Here is a 10,295-nt window from a genome sequence, read left to right on the forward strand (position 1 = left end):
TGTACTGTCAGCAGTGGGCCAAGCTGTCTCTTCCCCCTCCTCCTCATCCTCCTCATCCTCCTCCTCCTCCTCCTGAACGCGCTGAGATATAGACAGGAGGGTGCTCTGACTATCCAGCGACATACTGTCTTCCCCCGGCTCTGTTTCCGAGCGCAAAGCGGCTGCCTTTATGGTTTGCAGGGAAGTTCTCAAGATGCATAGCAGAGGAATGGTGACGCTAATGATTGCAGCATCGCCGCTCACCACCTGGGTAGACTGATCAAAGTTTCGAAGGACCTGGCAGATGTCTGCCAACCAGGGCCACTCTTCTGAAAAGAATTGAGGAGGCTGACTCCCACTGCGCCGCCCATGTTGGAGTTGGTATTCCACTATAGCTCTACTCTGCTCATAGAGCACGTGGGCACGTCGCACAGCAGTCGGTGCACTGGCAGATTAAAGCGATGTTGCAGGGTGCGCAGGGTGGCAGCGTCCGTGTGGGACTTGCGGAAATGTTCGCAGAGCCGGCGCACCTTTACGAGCAGGTCTGACAAGCGTGGGTAGCTTTTCAGAAAGCGCTGAACCACCAAATTAAAGACGTGGGCCAGGCATGGCACGTGCGTGAGGCTGCCGAGCTGCAGAGCCGCCACCAGGTTACGGCCGTTGTCACACACGACCATGCCCGGTTGGAGGCTCAGCGGCGCAAGCCAACGGTCCGTCTGCTCTGTCAGGGGCCGTGGGCCGTGTGCCTCCTATCTCCTAAGCTGAGTAGTTTCAGCACGGCCTGCTGACGCTTGCCCACCGCTGTGCTGCCACGCCACGTGACACCGACTGCTGGCAACGTCCTGCTGCTGCTGACACATCTAGATTGCGAGACAGAGGTTGAGGAGGAGGAGGAGGAGGAGGGTACTTTAGTGGAAGAAGCATACACCGCCGCAGATACCACCACCGAGCTGTGGCCCGCAATTCTGGGGGTGGGTAGGACGTGAGCGGTCCCAGGCTCTGACTCTGTCCCAGCCTCCACTAAATTCACCCAATGTGCCGTCAGGGAGATGTAGTGGCCCTGCCCGCCTGTGCTTGTCCACGTGTCCGTAGTTAAGTGGACCTTGCCACTAACCGCATTGGTGAGGGCGCGTACAATGTTGCGGGAGACGTGGTCGTGCAGGGCTGGGACGGCACATCGGGAAAAGTAGTGGCGACTGGGAACTGAGTAGCGCGGGGCCGCCGCCGCCATCATAGCTTTGAAGGACTCCGTTTCCACAACCCTATACGGCAGCATCTCAAGGCTGATAAATTTGGCTATGTGGACGGTTAACGATTGAGCGTGCGGGTGCGTGGTGGCGTACTTGCGCTTGCGCTCCAACACTTGCGCTAGCGACGGCTGGACTGTGCGGTGCGAGACATTGCTGGATGGGGCCGAGGACAGCGGAGGTGAGGGTGTGGGTGCAGGCCATGAGACGGTTGTGCCTGTGTCCTGAGAGGGAGGTTGGATCTCAGTGGCAGGTTGGGGCACAGGGGGAGAGGCAGCGGTGCAAACCGGAGGCGGTGAACGACCTTCGTCCCACCTTGTGGGGTGCTTGGCCATCATATGTCTTCGCATGCTGGTGGTGGTGAGGCTGTTGGTGGTGGCTCCCCGGCTGATCTTGGCGCGACAAAGGTTGCACACCACTGTTCGTCGGTCGTCAGGCGTCTCTGTGAAAAACTGCCAGACCTTAGAGCACCTCGGCCTCTGCAGGGTGGCATGGCGCGAGGGTGTGCTTTGGGAAACACTTGGTGGATTATTCGGTCTGGCCCTGCCTCTACCCCTGGCCACCGCACTGCCTCTTGCAACCTGCCCTGCTGATGCCCTTGCCTCCCCCTCTGAAGACCTGTCCTGAGTAGGCGTTGCACACCAGGTGGGGTCAGTCACCTCATCGTCCTGCTGCTCTTCCTCCGAATCCTCTGTGCGCTGCTCCCTTGGACTTACTGCCCTTACTACTACCTCACTGCAAGACAACTGTGTCTCATCGTCATCGTCCTCCTCACCCACAGAAAGTTCTTGAGACAGTTGGCGGAAGTCCCCAGCCTCTTCCCCCGGACCCCGGGAACTTTCGAATGGTTGGGCATCAGTGACGATAAACTCCTCTGGTGGGAGAGGAACCACTGCTGCCCAATCTGAGCAGGGGCCCGAGAACAGTTCCTGGGAGTGTTCCCGCTCCTGAGCAGGTGTCATTGTAGTGGAGTGAGGAGGCTGGGAGGAAGGAGGAGCAGCAGACAGAGGATTCGGATTTGCAGCAGTGGACGGCGCAGAACTGTGGCTGGACGATAGGTTGCTCGAAGCACTTTCTGCCATCCAGGACAGGACCTGCTCACACTGCTCATTTTCTAATAAAGGTCTCCCGCGTGGACCCATTAATTGGGCGATGAATGTGGGGACGCCAGAAACGTGCCTCTCTCCTAATCGCGCAGCAGTCGGCTGCGACACACCTGGATCAGGAGCTCGGCCTGTGCCCACACCCTCACTTGGGCCTACGCGTCCTCGGCCACGTCCACGTCCACGTCCTCTAGGCTTACCCCTACCCCTCAGCATGCTGTATTACCAGTGATTTGATTTCCCAGGCAGGAAATAAATTGGCGCAAGCCTGCAGGCCAAATATAATTTATTTTCCTTTTTCGCAAAGGGAAGACCCCACTGCGTATATTCAATGAACAAGAAGTTTAATATCTGTGGTGTGGCCCTCAAAAAGTGACACACAACTTTAGTGTAGCAGAGTTATTAACTCTAGCAGAGCAGGTATTTGCCAGTCAGGAAAGACAATGGCGCAAGCCTGCAGTAAACCGTAGCTGGTTGCGTCTGATTTTTGTACGTTGTCCACGCAGCACACACGTACACGGAGACCTTAGGACTGACACAGGCAGGCCAAATATAATTTCTTTTCCTTTTTTGCAAAGGGAAGCACCCACTGCGTATATTCAATGAACAAGAAGTTTAATATCTGTGGTGTGGCCCTCAAAAAGTGTCACACAACTATAGTGTAGCAGAGTTATTAACTCTAGCAGAGCAGGTATTTGCCAGTCAGGAAAGACAATGGCGCAAGGCTGCACTCAACCGTAGCTGGTTGCGTCTGATTTTTGTACGTTCTCCACGCAGCACACACGTACACGGAGACCTTAGGACTGACACAGGCTGGCCAAATATAATTTTTTGTCCTTTTTAGCAAAGGGAAGGACCCACTGCGTATATTCAATTAACAATAACTTTTAGAACTGTAGTGTGGCCCTGAAAAAGTGACACACAACTTTAGTGTAGCAGAGTTATTAACTCTAGCAGAGCAGGTATTTGCCAGTCAGGAAAGACAATGGCGCAAGCCTGCAGTAAACCGTAGCTGGTTGCGTCTGATTTTTGTACGTTCTCCACGCAGCACACACGTACACGGAGACCTTAGGACTGACACAGGCTGGCCAAATATAATTTTTTGTCCTTTTTAGCAAAGGGAAGGACCCACTGCGTATATTCAATTAACAATAACTTTTAGAACTGTAGTGTGGCCCTGAAAAAGTGACACACAACTTTAGTGTAGCAGAGTTATTAACTCTAGCAGAGCAGGTATTTGCCAGTCAGGAAAGACAATGGCGCAAGCCTGCAGTAAACCGTAGCTGGTTGCGTCTGATTTTTGTACGTTGTCCACGCAGCACACACGTACACGGAGACCTTAGGACTGACACAGGCTGGCCAAATATAATTTTTTGTCCTTTTTTGCAAAGGGAAGGACCCACTGCGTATATTCAATGAACAATAACTGTGTTGTGGCCCTGCCTACACAATTCTGTCCCTGTAGTATCAATGGAGGGTGCAATGCTCTGCACAGACGATTTTTAGAAAAAAAAAAAATGCAACACTGCTAACAGCAGCCAGCACAGTACTGCACACGGTTGAATTTGGCCCTAGAAAGGACCGTTGAGGTTCTTGAAGGCTACACTCACTCCTAACACTCTCCCTGCCTATACACCACTCCTGTCCCTAATGCCGGGTGCAATGCTCTGCACTGCCGATTTTGAGAAAACAAAAAAAAAAAACACTGCTAGCAGCAGCCTGCACACAGGTAGATGTGGCCCTGAGAAGGACCGTTGGGGTTCTTGAAGCCTACACTGACTCCTAACGCTCTCCCTACAGCAGCACCAGCACGATAGTACTTTCCCTCAGCTAACTCACAAGGCATGTGTGGCGAGCTGCGGGAGGGGCCGACTTTTATACTCGGGTGACATCTGATCGCCCCAGCCACTCACAGCAGGGGGGGTGGTATAGGGCTTGAACGTCACAGGGGGAAGTTGTAATGCCTTCCCTGTCTTTCAATTGGCCAGAAAAGCGCGCTAACGTCTCAGAGAGGAAACTGAAAGTAACCGGAACACCGCGTGGTACTCGTTACGAGTAACGAGCATCCCGAACACCCTAATATTCGCACGAATATCAAGCTCGGACGAGTACGTTCGCTCATCTCTAGTAAAGAGTTTACTTTATCACTTTGCGTCTCATCTAACATTTCATTTTCCTCAGTGAGTACAGTGAAGAAAAAGCTATTTAATATATTTGTTTTCTCCCTATCACCTTCCACAATTTCTCCTACATTAATTTTTAAAGGGCCAACACTTTCAGTATTATTTTTTTTTTTACTATTTAAACTTATAATAGTTTAGGATTAGTTTTAAGCCCCATTTACATGCAACAATTATTGCTCAAAATTTGTTCAGACTATGGCTTTTGAGCGATAATCGATGCATGTAAATGCTTCCATCTTTCACTCTTTGGCTGAACGATAATTTTTAGGTGAGCATAAAATCCATCATTCAGATGGAGAGAAGATAACACAGACCTCATGCTGTGTTCTGCACTGAGCAGCTGATTACATTGCATTTTGGCCTCCTGTCCGTGGGCGATTTTTCACTGTGATAACCTAGCTGCGGGAAACGCAGTGAACGCTTTCCATAGACTACTATGGAAAGCGTAGCTCCGCTGTCCATGAGCGGAGAATCTGTCAGATAGGCTCAGCGCGGAGAGCTGTCAGCTCTCCCCTGCTCCCCAGCGGCGACTCCCGTGGCGGAGATCTGCTGCGGGATATAGCTATGCCTGTGAACAGGAGGCCTAAGCTGACAGCCTCTGTGAGGAAAAAAAGAGCTAATTGCAGAGCTCAGACCACCTGCTGTATTCTGCAAGCAGCTCTTAGAGGTTCTGTTACGGTATACTACTCATGATACGCCAGCCCGTTTGCCCTAGATCTCACCCACAACCCCTGTACCTGCCTGCTTGCCTCGACTCCTGGCTAACCCCAGGCGGGCAACTGGGCGGCGGTCCCTACTCTTGCTAGGGACCGAAAAGGGACGCTGCCGTACCTGGATGCAAAGGGTAGAATACCGACAGAAAAGGCAGATGTAAATAACCAACACGAACAATACTAAGCAGAACTGAGGCAGATGGAAAAACCTGGCGTACAATAGCAAAGTATAGCAGGCAAGACACCAACAGAGGCAGGAGACCAACAGAGGCAGACTAGCTAGCACACTGAGGGAAACCAATAACTGACAGTGATTGCAAGTCTCTGCGAGACCTTTAAACAAAAGCCTCTGCCCAGAAGCGGAGAGAGGGAGACAGCCAACTCCCGACAGAACATAATAAAAGGGAGCTCGTGCACGGCAGCTGCACTCACAGGTGCGCGCGTGCACAGCGCCGCACGCCACCAGCACCACGCCGCCCATGATGGCCAGGCACCCACGCCCCCCGCAGCCGGACAACAAGCCGAGGGGACGGGACCCCGCACACCGCCGCCCCGGAAGGACCAGCAACCGCCACATGGTAACATTACCCCCCCCCCCCCTCTGACGAGGGACCTCCGGGACCCCGCCACCATGTCCAGGCTTATCCGGAAACAGACGGCGGAAACGCTGCACCAACACTGGGGCATGAACTTCACATGCAGCCACCCAGGAATGATCTTCAGAACCAAAGCCTTTCCAGTCCACTAAATATTGCAAGGTTCCCCGGCGTAGATCTGAATCCAGGATTTCCTGGATCTCATATTCGACTTCACCCCGAAGGGACAAACGGTTTCAATAATGACTTATGAAAAACCTTATGAACCTTCCATATAGCTGGCAAATAAAGTTTAAGCAAGCGGATTTACTACCCGCGTGATGACAGAGGGACCCACGTAACGCTGCGCCAGTTTCAAAGACGAAACCTTCAATTTGAGATTTCTAGAAGACAAATATACCTTCTGTCCCATCCTGTAAGGTTCAGATACTGACAGACTCCTCCCACTACGCAACTGCATACAAGCTCCCGTTGCTTCCAGGTTCCTCTGTACTTCTTTCCATACCCCCTGCAGCGCATCTGTGGCGACATCAGCTGCAGGACCGGCAGACGGAGTAGAGATAGCTGTAAGGAAGCGAGGATGCTGACCATATACACAAAAGAATGGAGATACCCCAGTGGAAGAACAAGTGCAGTTGTTTAGTGGAAACTCTGCCAACGGCAGGAACTCTGCCCACTGATGAGCCTTTTCGCTAGCAAACAACCGCAAATATTGCACTAAATCCTGGTTCTTCCGCTCCGTCTGACCATTAGTTTGCGGGTGGAATGCTGACGAGAAGGAAAGCGACGTTCCCAGGTTTCTACAGAAGGCTCGCCAAAATTGTGCAACAAACTGAACACCGATCAGATACGATGTTCTCGGGAACCCCATGTAGACAAATGATTTCTTTTACAAAAATCTTGGAAAATTCTATCACAGAAGGCAGCTTCTTTAACGCCACGAATTGTGCCATCTCTGAGAAACGGTCTACAACAACTAGGATAGTGGTGAACTTCTGAGACTCAGGTAGATCGGTGATAAAAGCTACCGATAAATGTCACCACGGACAAAAAGGACCGGAAAACGGTCTTAGAGGCCCCTCCGGATGCCGACGACGACTTTTACCGCATGCGCAGACAGAGCATCCCTTAACAAAGTCGCGGATCTCCCAAGACATGCCGTGGCCACCAGTAGTGTCTAGTACAAAGATCCAGAGTCCCCCTATCTTTGGCATTCTCTCTCTATCTCCCTCTCATTGGCATTCTTTCTCTCTATTTCCCTCTCTTTGGCATTCTCTCTATCTCCCTCTCTTTGGCATTCTTTCTCTCTCTCTCCCTTTTTTTGGTATTCTTTCTCTCTCCCCCTCTCTTTGGTATTCTATCTCTGGGTCCCCCCCTAGTATTTGGCATTCTCTCTCTCTCTCTCCCCCCCCCCTATCTTTGGCATTCTCTTTCTCTATCTACCTCTCTTTGTCATTCTCTCACTCTCACCCCTCTCTCTTTGGCATTCTCTCGCTCTACTCCCTCCCCATATTCGGCATTCTCTCTCTCTCTACCCCTCTCTTTGGCATTCTCCTTCCCCCCCTCTCTCTTTGGCATTCTCTCTCTGTCTCCCCCCTCTCTTTTGTATTCTCTTTCTCTCTCCCCCTCTCTTTGGCATTCTCACTCTACCCCCTCTCTTTGGCATTATCTCTCTCCCCCCCTTTCTTTCGCATTCTCTCTCTCACCCCTCTCTTTGGCATTCCCTCTCTCTCTCTATGCCTTTCTTTGGCATTCTCTCTCTCTCTCTTCCCCCTCCCTACTTGGCATTCTCTCTCTCCCCCTCTCTTTGGCATTTTATCTCTTTCTCCCTCTCTTTGGCATTCTCTTTCTCCCTCCCGCCCTCTTTGGCATTCGCTCTCTCTGCCCCCTCTCTTTGGCATTCTCTCGCTTTCTCCCTCCCCTTGGCACTCTCTCTCTCTCCCTCTCTTTGGCATTCTCTTTCTCTCTCCCTCCCGCTCTCTTTGGCATTCTCTCTCTCTCTTTTCTTCCCTCTCTTTGGCATGCTCTCTTTATCCCCCTTTTTTGGCATTCTCTCTCTCCCCCTCTCTTTGGCATTCTCTCTCACTATTTTCCGCTCTTTGGCATCCTCTCTCTCTTCCCCTCTCTTTGGCATTCTCTCTCTCCCCGCCCCCTTTTTGGCATCCCCCCCCCCTCTTTGGCATTCTCTCTCTCTCCCACTCTCTTTGGCATTCTTTCTTTCTCTTTCCAGCTCTCTTTGGCATTTTCTCTCTCCCTCTCTTTGGTATTTTCTCTCCCTCCCCTCTCTTTAGCATTCTCTCTTTTTTCTATCTTCCCCCTCTCTTTGGCATTGTCTCTCTCTCTTCACCCCCCTCTCTTTGGCATTCTCTCTTTTCCCCTCTCTTTAGCATTCTCTCTCTGCCGCCCACACCCCACATCTCTTTTTCTATCTTCCCCTCTCTTTGGCATTCTCCCTCTCCCCCTCTCTCTTTGGCATTATCTCTCTTTTCCCCTCTCTTTGGCATTCTCTCTCTCGCCCTTTCTTTGGCATTCTCTCTCTCTTTTCTTCCCTCTCTTTGGCATTCTCTCTCCCCATTTTTTGGCATTCTGTCTCTCTTTCCCTCCCTTTGGCATTCCCCCCCCTCTCTTTGGCATTCTCTCTCTCTTCGGCATTCTCTCCCTCTCTCCCCCCCCCCCCCGTCTCTTTGGCATTCTTTCTTTCTCTCTCCCGCTCTCTTCGGCATTTTCTATCTCCCCCCCCCCCCCTTTCTATGGCATTTTCTCTCGCTCCTCTCTCTTTAGCATTCCCTCTCTTTTTCTTTCTCCCCCCCTCTCTTTGGCATTCTCTCTCTCTTCACCCCCTCTCTTTGGCATTCTCTCTCTCCCCCCTTCTCTTTGGCATTCTCTCCTCCCCCCTCTCTTTGGAATTCTCTCTCTGCCCCCCCCCCCCCCACAACCACACTCTTTGGCATTCTCTCTCTCCCCCTCTTTTTGGCATTTTCTCTCTCTCCCCCTCTTTTTGGCATTATCTCTCTCTCCCCCTCTGTTTGGAATTCTCCCTCTCTCTCCCACTCTCTTTGGCATTCTCTCTCTCTCCCTCCTCTCTTTGGCATTCTCTCCCTGTCTCTCTCTCTCCTACCCCCCTCTCTTTGGCATCCCCCCCCCCCCCATTTTTTCTTTGGCATTCTCTCTCTCTCTTCCCCCTATCTTTGGCATTCTCTCTCTCTCTTCCCCTCTCTTTGGTATTCTCTCTCTCCCCCCTCTCTTTGACATTTTCTTTTTCTCTCTCCCCCTCTTTTTGGCATTCTCTCTCCCCCCTCTATTTGGCATTCTCTCTCTCCCCCCTCTATTTAGCATTCTCTCTCTCCCCCCTCTCTTTGGCATTCTCTCTCACCCTCTTTTTGGCATTCTCTCTCTCTCTTTCCCTCTCTTTGGCATTCTCGCTCTCCCTCTCCTTCCCTCCTTTCTTTGGCATTCTCTCTTCCCCCTCTCTTTGGCATTCTCCCCCCCCCCCCTCTCTCTTTGGCATTCTCTCTCTCTCTCCCGTTTCTTTGGCATTTTCTCTTTTCCCCCCCTCTCTTTCACATTCTCTCTCTCCCCCTCCCTCTCTTTGGCATTCTCTCTCCTCCTCCCCTCTCGTTTTTGCATTCTCACTCTCTCCTGATCTCTTTGGCATTCTTTCTCTCTCTCTCTCTCTCTCTACCCCCTCTCTTTGGCATTCTCTTTCTCTCTCTCTCTACCCCCTCTCTTTGGTATTATCCCTCTCTCTTCCCCTCTTTTTGTCACTCTCTCCCTCTCTTTGGCATTTTCTCCCCCCCCCCCCTTTGGCATTTTCTCTCTCTCTCTCTGCCCCTCTATTTAGCATTCGCTCTCTCCCCCCTCTCTCAGTGCCATTCTCACCCCCCTTTGGCATTCTGTCAGTCTACCCCCCCTCTCTTTGGCATTCTGTCTCTCTACCCCCCCCATCTTTTTGGTATTCTCTCTCTCACACGCTCTGTGACATTCTCTCTCTTTCTCCTCCGCTCTTTGGCATTCTCTCTCTCCCCCCCTCTTGCTGGCATTCTCTTACTCTCTCCCCCTCTCGCTGGCATTCTCTCACTCTCTCCCTCTCTCTTTGGCATTCTCTCTCTCTCACCCTCTCTTTAGCATTCTCTCTCTCTTCCCCCCTCTTTGGCATTCTCTCTCTCTCTCCCTCTCTTTGGCATTCTATCTTCCTCTCTCTTTGGCATTCTCTCTCTCTCCCTCTCTTTGGCATTCTCTCCCCCCTCTCTTTGGCATACTCTCTCTCTTCCTCTCCCTCTCTTTGGCATTCTCTCTCTTCCTCCCCTCTCTTTGGCATTCTCTCTTTCTCACCCTCTCTTTTTTGCATTCTCTCTCTTTCCCTCTCTTTGGCATTCTCTCCTCACCCCTCTCTTTGGCATTCTCTCCTCACCCCTCTCTTTGGCACTCTCTCTCTCTCCCCCTCTCTTTAGCATTCTCTCTCTCCTTTCGCCAT

This window comes from Eleutherodactylus coqui, chromosome 6 (genome assembly GCF_035609145.1).
Source record: "Eleutherodactylus coqui strain aEleCoq1 chromosome 6, aEleCoq1.hap1, whole genome shotgun sequence".
NCBI classification, from domain to species: domain Eukaryota; kingdom Metazoa; phylum Chordata; class Amphibia; order Anura; family Eleutherodactylidae; genus Eleutherodactylus; species Eleutherodactylus coqui.